Source organism: Scyliorhinus torazame, chromosome 4 (assembly GCF_047496885.1).
Source record: "Scyliorhinus torazame isolate Kashiwa2021f chromosome 4, sScyTor2.1, whole genome shotgun sequence".
In the NCBI taxonomy this organism is placed as follows: domain Eukaryota; kingdom Metazoa; phylum Chordata; class Chondrichthyes; order Carcharhiniformes; family Scyliorhinidae; genus Scyliorhinus; species Scyliorhinus torazame.
In genome coordinates, this window is record NC_092710.1 from 37295472 (window position 1) to 37310175 (window position 14704).

General features: G+C 45.7%; 10 non-coding genes across 10 annotated transcripts; 3 read left to right on the top strand and 7 right to left on the bottom strand.

The window, feature by feature from the left end:
- Positions 1–4868: 4868 nt before the first annotated feature.
- Positions 4869–4941, bottom strand: trnak-uuu (transfer RNA lysine (anticodon UUU)). The gene has a single exon. It is a non-coding gene; the product is annotated as a tRNA-Lys (tRNA).
- A 603-nt stretch (positions 4942–5544) lies between these two features.
- trnai-uau (transfer RNA isoleucine (anticodon UAU)) lies at positions 5545–5617 on the top strand. The gene has a single exon. It is a non-coding gene; the product is annotated as a tRNA-Ile (tRNA).
- Positions 5618–6354: 737 nt separating this feature from the next.
- On the bottom strand, positions 6355–6427 carry trnak-uuu (transfer RNA lysine (anticodon UUU)). The gene has a single exon. It is a non-coding gene; the product is annotated as a tRNA-Lys (tRNA).
- Positions 6428–7809: 1382 nt separating this feature from the next.
- Positions 7810–7882, bottom strand: trnak-uuu (transfer RNA lysine (anticodon UUU)). Its single transcript has one exon. It is a non-coding gene; the product is annotated as a tRNA-Lys (tRNA).
- A 603-nt stretch (positions 7883–8485) lies between these two features.
- Positions 8486–8558, top strand: trnai-uau (transfer RNA isoleucine (anticodon UAU)). The gene has a single exon. It is a non-coding gene; the product is annotated as a tRNA-Ile (tRNA).
- A 737-nt stretch (positions 8559–9295) lies between these two features.
- On the bottom strand, positions 9296–9368 carry trnak-uuu (transfer RNA lysine (anticodon UUU)). The gene has a single exon. It is a non-coding gene; the product is annotated as a tRNA-Lys (tRNA).
- A 1382-nt stretch (positions 9369–10750) lies between these two features.
- Positions 10751–10823, bottom strand: trnak-uuu (transfer RNA lysine (anticodon UUU)). The gene has a single exon. It is a non-coding gene; the product is annotated as a tRNA-Lys (tRNA).
- A 602-nt stretch (positions 10824–11425) lies between these two features.
- On the top strand, positions 11426–11498 carry trnai-uau (transfer RNA isoleucine (anticodon UAU)). The gene has a single exon. It is a non-coding gene; the product is annotated as a tRNA-Ile (tRNA).
- Positions 11499–12258: 760 nt separating this feature from the next.
- Positions 12259–12331, bottom strand: trnak-uuu (transfer RNA lysine (anticodon UUU)). The gene has a single exon. It is a non-coding gene; the product is annotated as a tRNA-Lys (tRNA).
- Positions 12332–13764: 1433 nt separating this feature from the next.
- Positions 13765–13837, bottom strand: trnak-uuu (transfer RNA lysine (anticodon UUU)). Its single transcript has one exon. It is a non-coding gene; the product is annotated as a tRNA-Lys (tRNA).
- Between the last annotated feature and the right edge of the window lie 867 nt (positions 13838–14704).

The following is a 14704-nucleotide window of genomic DNA, read 5'->3' on the forward strand; positions in this document are numbered from 1 at the left end:
ACAACGCCGAGCAGAAACTGATAGCCGAGTTCTGCTGTGCGCAAGAGTACGGCCCCAACGGGGAGCTTTGAGTCATGTCTCATTACATTCACCCCCTACTATCTGGCCTGAGCTTCCGAAATCCTACCAACAGCACTGGCTTCAGACAATTCACACCTCTTTAACCTGTGATTATGCCTCGCCCCAGACCCACCGTCTAGACCTGTAAAAACTTAATTACCTGCAAAGACTCGCATTCGAAGTATCATCTTGCATCATTGAATTTGCCCATATATCTGTTTGTGGAACCCACCTCTTCATTCGCCTGATGAAGGATCTGCGCTCCGAAAGCTCGTGATTGGAAACAAACCTGTTGGACTATAACATGGTGTTGTAAAACTTCTTGCTGTGCCCACCCCCAATCCAACGCCGGATTCTCCACACCATAATTTCACAAGAGCTCGTTCCAACAAGAGACTTTTCAAATCTTCGAACACACTCTGCCATTCGATACCATGGTGGCTGATCTCCGCTCTGCCTTAACACCTGCCCATTCTCCATTACCCCGCAACCCATTACCAAATAGAACATATATCCTCCTTGAATTTACTCAAAGTCCCGGCATGCACTGCACTCTGGGTTAGTGAACCACTTATCCTAAAACAATGACCCCTCATTCTGGATTATCCCACAAGGGGAAGCATCCACTCCACTCGACTTTATCAATTCATTTCATCATCTTATATATCTCCGTTAGACCACCTCTCATTCCTCTAATCTCAACAGAGTATAGGCCTCAACTGCTCAATCTTACTTCACAAGACAAACTCCTTACCTCTAGAGTCCAGTGAGTCTCCTCTCACCAGCCCCTCTGAAGCAATTACACCCCTACTCAAATAAGGGATGCCAAAACTTTACACATTTCTCCAGATGCTGTTTCATCAACGCATTGTACATTTTCCAGTACCACGTCCCTACTTTGTATTCCATCCCATGAGCTATAAGTTCCATAATTCCATTTGCCTCATGATTACCTGCTGTACATACTGTTCTGAGAATCGTGCACGAGGACACCCAGATCCCTCTGCACTGAATCACGTTGAGATTTATCTCCATTTAGATGGGGAAAGTAGTAATTTCTCAAAGGGGACCGGTCAGTGTTGAATGAAGGAGTCCTGAATAAGGCAGGGGTAACGTGGGTGGGGGATATGGAAGTGAATACTTGCTATCAGTATTGGGGAGAGGGACCAAGAGAAAGTATGAATTAATCAAATCATTATGGGCGAAGGTAGAGAGACATGACTGGTTGAATGGCTCATTCTGGAGCCGGTGCTGACATGATGGTCCGCATGACATTCCCCTGCGCTGCAAATGTTCTGATTCTATGATTCACAATTCATCACCCCCAATCCCTCTCCCCCTGGGCTGGGTGGCGGTTGAGGGTTTAAAACGTTGCAGACTATGCAATAGTAGTAGGACTGGATAGATTTCCAGAGATTGAGAGACAATAAGCGCGTGGGTGTGTTTAACCGATATTGAGGGTTGTAGGGATTTGAGGATGTTACCTCGGTGGGTGCAGTTTCAGTGATTGAGAATGGTAGAATGATAGGGGGTTAAAGGGATTGAAGGCATTTCATGATAAATGAAGATTGTAGGGGTTGGGAAAGTTTTGAAGGATAAATGGGGAAGCCAGACTATTGAGGTGTTTGGAAGCATAGACAAAACTGTTAACTCTTGCTCTGCTGGATCGGGGTCAATCGGAGATCCGTAAATGGAGGAGATGATACCTGAATGAAACTTGGCACTACAGATGGCTCAGGACAAATTGGATTTTCCGTTAAAGAGTGCATAACCTTTCTGTCCATGGTATTTGTGAGCGGCTTAATACATTCATTGGAGGAAGCATTATCAGACTCTCCATGTTTCTTTCACCTCCTCCAACCAAATAATTTTACACGCATTAAGGCACATCTGGGGAATGACCCACGGCAATGATCAACAAGAACCTTTTCGCTTTCTGCTCCCACCATTCGAAATCTGAATCCTCTTCCTGCACAATGTTTGCTCCCTGCCAATTTCTAAGACAAACGTGAGGAATACAGGCACATGGACTATTTTAAGGGCTGTTTTATTAATTGATCCAGTGTGACAAATTATATGCTTATTCACAAAACTCGAAAAACACATTCAAATGTCATTGCCCAAAGTCCAATGACATTCATGTTTTCTACATAGATTACGTTGCAATCTGAGTTGTTCTTGTACCAAAATGGAACTTAAGAAATATCAAACTGTTCATTACAGGAAATGCATTGACACCTAATTTGCCCACATAGATTGTGTTGCACTTTAAGGTGCTTGAATACAATTGTGATACATATGGTTAAATGCGTCAATTCAATGTGGGCCATACGGTTAGAGAGAGTGTACACGATTCCCGTCACAAGGTGTATTTTGGGTTCAAGGTCGGAGCAAGCCAGGCTTCCCATTGTGACTCTGCGGCCATGCTTTAGAACGACCCTAAGCATATTGCCCTTGGGTCTGGAATGTGCCACTTTGTAGCACTTGGTCGGGAACAACAATCAGCACCGGAAGGCCAAGACACATAAGGAACCCATTTACCCCCAACATCTTTTCACTGGCAGAGGAGGTTCTACTCAGCCTACTTCCACGGTTCCAGCTCTTGGCATGCAGGACCACAAGTCTACCTGAACACGCGAAGCATAATTCTTCCTCTTCCACCATTTCAGACAGTGCACCCCAGAAATCCACCGTCCTCCGGCTTTAAATGTTTGATGTTCTGGATGCTATGGGCGTGCGCAAACGCGCTGCGTTGTGGGGATATGATAAATTACTCTGGTTTGGCGGCCGTGATGTGCTGGTCTTGACGAGCGGCCGCATGGGATTATTTTGTTAGTCTCTGGCATTTCCGTAAAATGCTATGTTCACGAAGCGTGGTGCGTGAGCTTGAGGTTATGTTCTATAGTCTAGTGAAGGATGTCCCTGAAACAATATGGAGGTCTGCGTGTTGGAATGGTGGCGTTTTATAGAACCATCTCATTACCCGGAGGATATAGCTTCCGATTTTGAATAGAAACTGGCAGCGATTGAAATGATCCAATCGTTGTTGCTTTCCAAGACAGGTTTTGAGATAAATAGATTATGTCACAAAACAGACACGATATGATTTACCCTAATTTGGCTGTTTTCGTTAGAGAGAAGAAGGTTAAGAGGTGACTTAATTGAGGCACACAATATGATCAGAGGATTGGATAGGGTGGACAGTGAGAGCCTTTTTCCTCGGATGGTGATGTCTAACACGAGGGGACATAGCTTTAAATTGAGGGGAGATAGATATAAGACAGATGTCAGAGGTAGTTTCTTTACTCAGAGAGTAGTAAGGGCGTGGAATGCCCTGCCTGCAACAGTAGTGGACTCACCAACACTAAGGGCATTCAAATGGTCATTGGATAGACATATGGACGATAAGGGAATAGTGTAGATGGGCTTTAGAGTGGTTTCACAGGTCGGCGCAACATCGAGGGCCGAAGGGCCTGCACTGCGCTGTAATGTTCTATGTTCTATGATGTCATTTCGGTTTCTCCAAACAGAAAATAAATGTTGCAACATTCTACTCCCCCCCGCGGGATTCCACGGTGTATAAATGATCCGACATGGGAAAGTATATAATCAGTGTTCAACACAGACATTTTCTCTGGTACAAAGGGATAGATCATTTCATGCAGAAAATGCATTTTCCGACCGACACAATTCTGAAAATATACAACATTACCCTTGCCGCTATCGGTGTTCCTGGTAAGTGTTTGTACCCGAGCAGACGTGTGTGCGAGCGGCCCCCGGGCTTTACTCGGTGTATTATAACGTCGCATACTGACAGTTATGGAGAGGGTGGAGCTTTGGTATACATTTTGTTGATCCGATTTAAAGTTGACTTTTTGCAACATTGCGACAATGAGAATAATAATAATCTTCATTGTCACAAGTTTCATTTTGAGTCTTTTTCGAGAATTGCCTGACTCAAAGAGAAAGAATTAGGCACAATCAGCTGAACGCGATTTTGTGGCATACGCAGACATGTTATACAGCAAGTCAGGTGTTGACAGCTAATCCATTTCCATCAAATAGACGCTTTACAAAGGTTCCGGAGCGATGGAACAGAAATACAACCGCGAAAGAGAAAATGCTGGGAAATCTCAGGTCTGGCAGTATCTGTAGGGAGAGCAAAGAGCTAACGTTTCAAGTCCGTTGACTCTTTGACAAAGCGAACAGACAGAGAAAGTGGCAATTATTTATTCTGTGGAGTGAGAAAAAAAGATGAGCCATAACCACAGAAACCCAGGGAAACCGGGTGCGAATGGCAACAGAAGCCCAGGGGACAGAGTGCAGAATGTCTTTGAATTCAGAAAACAAAGTGAAATGTATTTAAATATAAATGTGATGGAATTTATTGGAACATAACAATGAGGTTTAACTGTACAGCAGCAACGGACAGATCCAAAGAGCATCCTTTATTGGGACTGAATGAAATTCAATTCCTGATCATGTCGGAATTCAGATTCAACTCGCCTAAGAGCTCAAAATCAGCAAAAAAAAGAAAATAAATCTGCATAACGCAAATATTTCAGGGATCAATCTGAAAGCGATGAACAGAGATTTCTCCTTGTAATGATGGTATTATTCACACAAAAGAGAATAAATGAAACCTTGAACCCCGTGGAATGCAATGGCGACGGTCCTTGGCTGAAACAGGGATTGGAACAGACAGGGGTTTGAGGGGTAGCAGAGGCACAATGGGCCGATGGGCTTCTTTCCCAGTGTATTCACTCGATGAGTTCAGGTCAGCGTCGCTCATTGGGATTTAAAATGATCGCCCGAACAGGGACTTGAACCCTGGACCCTCAGATTAAAAGTCTGATGCTCTACCGACTGAGCTATCCGGGCTGTGAGTAATGCCGCTTGTAGTGACCGCATTCCCCCTTCGCTGCTGTTCCTCTCGCTGTGCTGCTCTTCGACGCTTCACTCCGATACTCCGCCCACCGAGTCCCTTTCCTGGAGACTGGTTATTCCCAGTTGGGTTTGGGACAGTCACTTCCTGACTCTCAATGACTCAACATCCTGACTCAAGGTTCGCTGCGTCCAGCCCGCTTGCTTCAAAACTGTTCTTTACAAAAGCGAAACCTCCCCTTTGCCTCACAACCTCCGCGCCATATCGGCCTCCCCGAACAGGCGCCGGAATGTGGTGACTAGGGGCTTTTCACAGTAACTTCATTGAAACCTACTTGTGACAATAAGCGATATTCATTTCATTTTCATTTCCTGAAACGCTCTTCCATTTTGAGTCTTTTTCGACAATTGCCTGACTCAAAGAGAAAGAATTAGGCACAATCAGCTGAACGCGATTTTGTGGGACACGCAAACATGTTATACAGCAAGTCAGGTGTTGACAGCTGATCCATTCCCATCAAATAGACGCTTGACAAAGGTTCCGGAGCGATGGAACAATCACAAACTCCAGTCATATAAGGAGTGGAGCTGCTGACAGCTGGTTCCATGGTGTAGTGGTTATCACGTCTGCTTTATGCGCAGCAGGTCCTGGGTTCGAGCCCCAGTGAAGCCATTGCTGCTTTTGGACGAGTTGTGACCAATTGAATTTCCATGTGAACAGAAATACAACCGCGAAAGAGAAAATGCTGGAAAATCTCAGCAGGTCTGGCAGTATCTGTAGGGAGAGCAAAGAGCTAACGTTTCGAGTCCGTTGACTCTTTGACAAAGCGAACAGACAGAGAAAGTGGGAAATAAGATGAGCCATAACCACAGAAACCCAGGGAAACCGGGTGCAAATGGCCACAGAAACCCAGGGGACAGAGTGCAGAATTTCTTTGAATTCAGAAAACAAAGTGAAATGTATTTAAATATAAATGTGATGGTATTTATTGGAACATAACAATGAGGTTTAACTGTACAGCAGCAACGGACAGATCCAAAGAGCATCCTTTATTGGGACTGAATGAAATTCAATTCCTGATCATGTCGGAATTCAGATTCAACTCGCCTAAGAACTCAAAATCAGCAAAAAAATGAAAATAAATCAGCATAACGCAAATATTTCAGGGATCAATCTGAAAGCGATGAACAGAGATTTCTCCTTGTAATGATGGTATTATTCACACTAAAGAGAATAAATGAAACCTTGAACCCCGTGGAATGCAATGGCGACGGTCCTTGGCTGAAACTGGGATTGGAACAGACAGGGGTTTGAGGGGTAGCAGAGGCACAATGGGCCGATGGGCTTCTTTCCCAGTGTATTCACTCGATGAGTTCAGGTCAGCGTCGATCATCGGGATTTAAAATGATCGCCCGAACAGGGACTTGAACCCTGGACCCTCAGATTAAAAGTCTGATGCTCTATCGACTGAGCTACCCGGGCTACGACTGATGCGGCCTGTAGTGACCGCATTCCCCCTTTTCTGTTGCCCTCTTTCCTCTGCTTCTGCTGTGCCTCTCCTCCAGAACAAACAGCTGCTTCTTTTACCCTGCGCCACTCTCTGAATCCAGACGGCATATCAGCAGCTCCGCCTCTGGATTCAGGGCGAGTTCAGAGCTGTGCTGCTCTTCGACGCTTCACTCCGATACTCCGCCCACCGAGTCCCTTTCCTGGAGACTGGTTATTCCCAGTTGGGTTTGGGACAGTCACTTCCTGACTCTCAATGACTCAACATCCTGACTCAAGGTTCGCTGCGTCCAGCCCGCTTGCTTCAAAACTGTTCTTTACAAAAGCGAAACCTCCCCTTTGCCTCACAACCTCCGCACCGTATCGGCCTCCCCGAACAGGCGCCTGAATGTGGTGACTAGGGGCTTTTCACAGTAACTTCATTGAAACCTACTTGTGACAATAAGCGATATTCATTTCATTAAACGCTCTTTCATTTTGAGTCTTTTTCGAGAATTGCCTGACTCAAAGAGAAAGAATTAGGCACAATCAGCTGAACGCGATTTTGTGGCATACGCAGACATGTTATACAGCAAGTCAGGTGTTGACAGCTAATCCATTCCCATCAAATAGACGCTTTACAAAGGTTCCGGAGCGATGGAACAGAAATACAACCGCGAAAGAGAAAATGCTGGGAAATCTCAGCAGGTCTGGCAGTATCTGTAGGGAGAGCAAAGAGCTAACGTTTCAAGTCCGTTGACTCTTTGACAAAGCGAACAGACAGAGAAAGTGGGAATTATTTATTCTGTGGAGTGAGAAAAAAAGATGAGCCATAACCACAGAAACCCAGGGAAACCGGGTGCGAATGGCCACAGAAGCCCAGGGGACAGAGTGCAGAATGTCTTTGAATTCAGAAAACAAAGTGAAATGTATTTAAATATAAATGTGATGGAATTTATTGGAACATAACAATGAGGTTTAACTGTACAGCAGCAACGGACAGATCCAAAGAGCATCCGTTATTGGGACTGAATGAAATTCAATTCCTGATCATGTCGGAATTCAGATTCAACTCGCCTAAAAGCTCAAAATCAGCAAAAAAAAGAAAATAAATCTGCATAACGCAAATATTTCAGGGATCAATCTGAAAGCGATGAACAGAGATTTCTCCTTGTAATGATGGTATTATTCACACAAAAGAGAATAAATGAAACCTTGAACCCCGTGGAATGCAATGGCGACGGTCCTTGGCTGAAACAGGGATTGGAACAGACAGGGGTTTGAGGGGTAGCAGAGGCACAATGGGCCGATGGGCTTCTTTCCCAGTGTATTCACTCGATGAGTTCAGGTCAGCCTCGATCATTGGGATTTAAAATGATCGCCCGAATAGGGACTTGAACCCTGGACCCTCAGATTAAAAGTCTGATGCTCTACCGACTGAGCTATCCGGGCTGTGAGTAATGCCGCTTGTAGTGACCGCATTCCCCCTTCGCTGCTGTTCCTCTCGCTGTGCTGCTCTTCGACGCTTCACTCCGATACTCCGCCCACCGAGTCCCTTTCCTGGAGACTGGTTATTCCCAGTTGGGTTTGGGACAGTCACTTCCTGACTCTCAATGACTCAACATCCTGACTCAAGGTTCGCTGCGTCCAGCCCGCTTGCTTCAAAACTGTTCTTTACAAAAGCGAAACCTCCCCTTTGCCTCACAACCTCCGCGCCATATCGGCCTCCCCGAACAGGCGCCGGAATGTGGTGACTAGGGGCTTTTCACAGTAACTTCATTGAAACCTACTTGTGACAATAAGCGATATTCATTTCATTTTCATTTCCTGAAACGCTCTTCCATTTTGAGTCTTTTTCGACAATTGCCTGACTCAAAGAGAAAGAATTAGGCACAATCAGCTGAACGCGATTTTGTGGGACACGCAAACATGTTATACAGCAAGTCAGGTGTTGACAGCTGATCCATTCCCATCAAATAGACGCTTGACAAAGGTTCCGGAGCGATGGAACAATCACAAACTCCAGTCATATAAGGAGTGGAGCTGCTGACAGCTGGTTCCATGGTGTAGTGGTTATCACGTCTGCTTTATGCGCAGCAGGTCCTGGGTTCGAGCCCCAGTGAATCCATTGCTGCTTTTGGACGAGTTGTGACCAATTGAATTTCCATGTGAACAGAAATACAACCGCGAAAGAGAAAATGCTGGAAAATCTCAGCAGGTCTGGCAGTATCTGTAGGGAGAGCAAAGAGCTAACGTTTCGAGTCCGTTGACTCTTTGACAAAGCGAACAGACAGAGAAAGTGGGAAATAAGATGAGCCATAACCACAGAAACCCAGGGAAACCGGGTGCAAATGGCCACAGAAACCCAGGGGACAGAGTGCAGAATTTCTTTGAATTCAGAAAACAAAGTGAAATGTATTTAAATATAAATGTGATGGTATTTATTGGAACATAACAATGAGGTTTAACTGTACAGCAGCAACGGACAGATCCAAAGAGCATCCTTTATTGGGACTGAATGAAATTCAATTCCTGATCATGTCGGAATTCAGATTCAACTCGCCTAAGAACTCAAAATCAGCAAAAAAATGAAAATAAATCAGCATAACGCAAATATTTCAGGGATCAATCTGAAAGCGATGAACAGAGATTTCTCCTTGTAATGATGGTATTATTCACACTAAAGAGAATAAATGAAACCTTGAACCCCGTGGAATGCAATGGCGACGGTCCTTGGCTGAAACTGGGATTGGAACAGACAGGGGTTTGAGGGGTAGCAGAGGCACAATGGGCCGATGGGCTTCTTTCCCAGTGTATTCACTCGATGAGTTCAGGTCAGCGTCGATCATCGGGATTTAAAATGATCGCCCGAACAGGGACTTGAACCCTGGACCCTCAGATTAAAAGTCTGATGCTCTATCGACTGAGCTACCCGGGCTACGACTGATGCGGCCTGTAGTGACCGCATTCCCCCTTTTCTGTTGCCCTCTTTCCTCTGCTTCTGCTGTGCCTCTCCTCCAGAACAAACAGCTGCTTCTTTTACCCTGCGCCACTCTCTGAATCCAGACGGCATATCAGCAGCTCCGCCTCTGGATTCAGGGCGAGTTCAGAGCTGTGCTGCTCTTCGACGCTTCACTCCGATACTCCGCCCACCGAGTCCCTTTCCTGGAGACTGGTTATTCCCAGTTGGGTTTGGGACAGTCAATTCCTGACTCTCAATGACTCAACATCCTGACTCAAGGTTCGCTGCGTCCAGCCCGCTTGCTTCAAAACTGTTCTTTACAAAAGCGAAACCTCCCCTTTGCCTCACAACCTCCGCACCGTATCGGCCTCCCCGAACAGGCGCCTGAATGTGGTGACTAGGGGCTTTTCACAGTAACTTCATTGAAACCTACTTGTGACAATAAGCGATATTCATTTCATTAAACGCTCTTTCATTTTGAGTCTTTTTCGAGAATTGCCTGACTCAAAGAGAAAGAATTAGGCACAATCAGCTGAACGCGATTTTGTGGCATACGCAGACATGTTATACAGCAAGTCAGGTGTTGACAGCTAATCCATTCCCATCAAATAGACGCTTTACAAAGGTTCCGGAGCGATGGAACAGAAATACAACCGCGAAAGAGAAAATGCTGGGAAATCTCAGCAGGTCTGGCAGTATCTGTAGGGAGAGCAAAGAGCTAACGTTTCAAGTCCGTTGACTCTTTGACAAAGCGAACAGACAGAGAAAGTGGGAATTATTTATTCTGTGGAGTGAGAAAAAAAGATGAGCCATAACCACAGAAACCCAGGGAAACCGGGTGCGAATGGCCACAGAAGCCCAGGGGACAGAGTGAAGAATGTCTTTGAATTCAGAAAACAAAGTGAAATGTATTTAAATATAAATGTGATGGAATTTATTGGAACATAACAATGAGGTTTAACTGTACAGCAGCAACGGACAGATCCAAAGAGCATCCGTTATTGGGACTGAATGAAATTCAATTCCTGATCATGTCGGAATTCAGATTCAACTCGCCTAAAAGCTCAAAATCAGCAAAAAAAAGAAAATAAATCTGCATAACGCAAATATTTCAGGGATCAATCTGAAAGCGATGAACAGAGATTTCTCCTTGTAATGATGGTATTATTCACACAAAAGAGAATAAATGAAACCTTGAACCCCGTGGAATGCAATGGCGACGGTCCTTGGCTGAAACAGGGATTGGAACAGACAGGGGTTTGAGGGGTAGCAGAGGCACAATGGGCCGATGGGCTTCTTTCCCAGTGTATTCACTCGATGAGTTCAGGTCAGCCTCGATCATTGGGATTTAAAATGATCGCCCGAACAGGGACTTGAACCCTGGACCCTCAGATTAAAAGTCTGATGCTCTACCAACTGAGCTATCCGGGCTGTGAGAATGCCGCTTGTAGTGACCGCATTCCCCCTTCGCTGTTGCTCCTCTCGCTGTGCTGCTCTTCGACGCTTCACTCCGATACTCCGCCCACCGAGTCCCTTTCCTGGAGACTGGTTATTCCCAGTTGGGTTTGGGACAGTCACTTCCTGACTCTCAATGACTCAACATCCTGACTCAAGGTTCGCTGCGTCCAGCCCGCTTGCTTCAAAACTGTTCTTTACAAAAGCGAAACCTCCCCTTTGCCTCACAACTTCCGCGCCATATCGGCCTCCCCGAACAGGCGCCGGAATGTGGTGACTAGGGGCTTTTCACAGTAACTTCATTGAAACCTACTTGTGACAATAAGCGATATTCATTTCATTTTCATTTCATGAAACGCTCTTCCATTTTGAGTCTTTTTCGACAATTGCCTGACTCAAAGAGAAAGAATTAGGCACAATCAGCTGAACGCGATTTTGTGGGACACGCAAACATGTTATACAGCAAGTCAGGTGTTGACAGCTGATCCATTCCCATCAAATAGACGCTTGACAAAGGTTCCGGAGCGATGGAACAATCACAAACTCCAGTCATATAAGGAGTGCAGCGGCTGACAGCTGGTTCCATGGTGTAGTGGTTATCACGTCTGCTTTATGCGCAGCAGGTCCTGGGTTCGAGCCCCAGTGAAGCCATGGCTGCTTTTGGACGAGTTGTGACCAATTGAATTGCCATGCCAACAGAAATACAACCGCGAAAGAGAAAATGCTGGGAAATCTCAGCAGGTCTGGCAGTATCTGTAGGAGAGCAAAGAGCTAACGTTTCGAGTCCGTTGACTCTTTGACAAAGCGAACAGACAGAGAAAGTGGGAAATACGTATTCTGTGGAGTGAGAAAGAAAGATGAGCCATAACCACAGAAACCCAGGGAAACCGGGTGCGAATGGCCACAGAAACCCAGGGGACAGAGTGCAGAATGTCTTTGAATTCAGAAAACAAAGTGAAATGTATTTAAATATAAATGTGATGGAATTTATTGGAACATAACAATGAGGTTTAACTGTACAGCAGCAACGGACAGATCCAAAGAGCATCCTTTATTGGGACTGAATGAAATTCAATTCCTGATCATGTCGGAATTCAGATTCAACTCGCCTGAGAGCTCAAAATTCACAAAAAAAAGAAAATAAATCTGCATAACGCAAATTTTTCAGGGATCAATCTGAAAGCGATGAACAGAGATTTCTCCTTGTAATGATGGTATTATTCACACAAAAGAGAATAAATGAAACCTTGAACCCCGTGGAATGCAATGGCGACGGTCCTTGGCTGAAACAGGGATTGGAACAGACAGGGGTTTGAGGGGTAGTAGAGGCACAATGGGCCGATGGGCTTCTTTCCCAGTGTATTCACTCGATGAGTTCAGGTCAGCGTCGATCATTGGGATTTAAAATGATCGCCCGAACAGGGACTTGAACCCTGGACGCTCAGATTAAAAGTCTGACGCTCTACCGACTGAGGTATCCGGGCTGTGAGTAATGCCGCTTGTAGTGACCGCATTCCCCCTTCGCTGTTGCTCCTCTCGCTGTGCTGCTCTTCGACGCTTCACTCCGATACTCCGCCCACCGAGTCCCTTTCCTGGAGACTGGTTATTCCCAGTTGGCTTTGGGACAGTCACTTCCTGACTCTCAATGACTCAACATCCTGACTCAAGGTTCGCTGCGTCCAGCCCGCTTGCTTCAAAACTGTTCTTTACAAAAGCGAAACCTCCCCTTTGCCTCACAACTTCCGCGCCATATCGGCCTCCCCGAACAGGCGCCGGAATGTGGTGACTAGGGGCTTTTCACAGTAACTTCATTGAAACCTACTTGTGACAATAAGCGATATTCATTTCATTTTCATTTCATGAAACGCTCTTCCATTTTGAGTCTTTTTCGACAATTGCCTGACTCAAAGAGAAAGAATTAGGCACAATCAGCTGAACGCGATTTTGTGGGACACGCAAACATGTTATACAGCAAGTCAGGTGTTGACAGCTGATCCATTCCCATCAAATAGACGCTTGACAAAGGTTCCGGAGCGATGGAACAATCACAAACTCCAGTCATATAAGGAGTGTAGCTGCTGACAGCTGGTTCCATGGTGTAGTTGTTATTACGTCTGCTTTGCACGCTGCAGGTCCTGGGTTCGAGCCCCAGTGAAGTCATTGCTGCTTTTGGACGAGTTGTGACCAATTGAATTGCCATGTCATCAGAAATACAACCGCGAAAGAGAAAATGCTGGGAAATCTCAGCAGGTCTGGCAGTATCTGTAGGGAGAGCAAAGAGCTAACGTTTCGAGTCCGTTGACTCTTTGACAAAGCGAACAGACAGAGAAAGTGGGAAATACGTATTCTGTGGAGAAAGAAAGATGAGCCATAACCACAGAAACCCAGGGAAACCGGGTGCGAATGGCCACAGAAACCCAGGGGACAGAGTGCAGAATGTCTTTGAATTCAGAAAACAAAGTGAAATGTATTTAAATATAAATGTGATGGAATTTATTGGAACAGAACAATGAGGTTTAACTGAACAGCAGCAACGGGCAGATCCAAAGAACATTCTTTATTGGGACTGAATGAAATTCAATTCCTGATCATGTCGGAATTCAGATTCAACTCGCCTAAGAACTCAAAATCAGCAAAAAAATGAAAATAAATCAGCATAATGCAAATATTTCAGGGATCAATCTGAAAGCGATGAACAGAGATTTCTCCTTGCAATGATGGTATTATTCACACAAAAGAGAATAAATGAAACCTTGAACCCCGTGCAATGCAATGGCGACGGTCCTTGGTTGAAACTGGGATTGGAACAAACAGGGGTTTGAGGGGTAGCAGAGGCACAATGGGCCGATGGGCCTCTTTCCCAGTGTATTCACTCGATGAGTTCAGGTCAGCGTCGATCATCGGGATTTAAAATGATCGCCCGAACAGGGACTTGAACCCTGGACCCTCAGATTAAAAGTCTGATACTCTATCGACTGAGCTACCCGGGCTACGACTGATGCGGCCTGTAGTGACCGCATTCCCCCTTTTCTGTTGCCCTGTTTCCTCTGCTTCTGCTGTGCCTCTCCTCCAGAACAAACAGCTGCTTCTTTTGCCCTGCGCCACTCTCTGAATCCAGACGGCATATCAGCAGCTCCGCCTCTGGATTCAGGGCGAGTTCAGAACTGTGCTGCTCTTCGACGATTCACTCCGATACTCCGCCCACAGAGTCCCGTTCCTGGCGACTGGTTATTGCCAGTTGGGTTTGGGACAGTCACTTCCTGACTCTCAATGACTCAACATTCTGACTCAAGGTTTGCTGCGTCCAGCACGCTTGCTTCAAAACTGTTCTTTACAAAAGCGAAACCTCCCCTTTGCCTCACAACTTCCGCGCCATACCGGCCTCCTCGAACAGGTGCCGGAATGTGGTGACTAGGGGCAACAGTAACTTCATTGAAGCCTACTCTTGACAATAAGCGATATTCATTTCATTTTCATTTCATTAAACGCTCTTTCATTTTGAGTTTTTTCGAGAATTGCCTGGCTCAAAGAGAGCCAGGAGTCCTGAAGTCCAAGGCGGCCTTCAGGACGTGCGACAACGCGGAATCGGCGAGCAGAAACTTATAGCCAAGTTCCCACATGAGTGCGGCCTCAACCGAGACCTGGGATTCATGTCGCATTACGTTCATCCCCCACCATCTGGCCTGCGAAATCCTACCAGCTGTCCTGGCTTGACACAAATCACACCTCTTTAACCTGGGGTTACCACATCTCTGGATCTGTAAAGATTTCATCACCTGCTAATTGTCGCATTCCAAGCATTGTCTGGCATCTTTGAATCTGTCTATATATATGTTTCTGGAACATACCTCTTCATT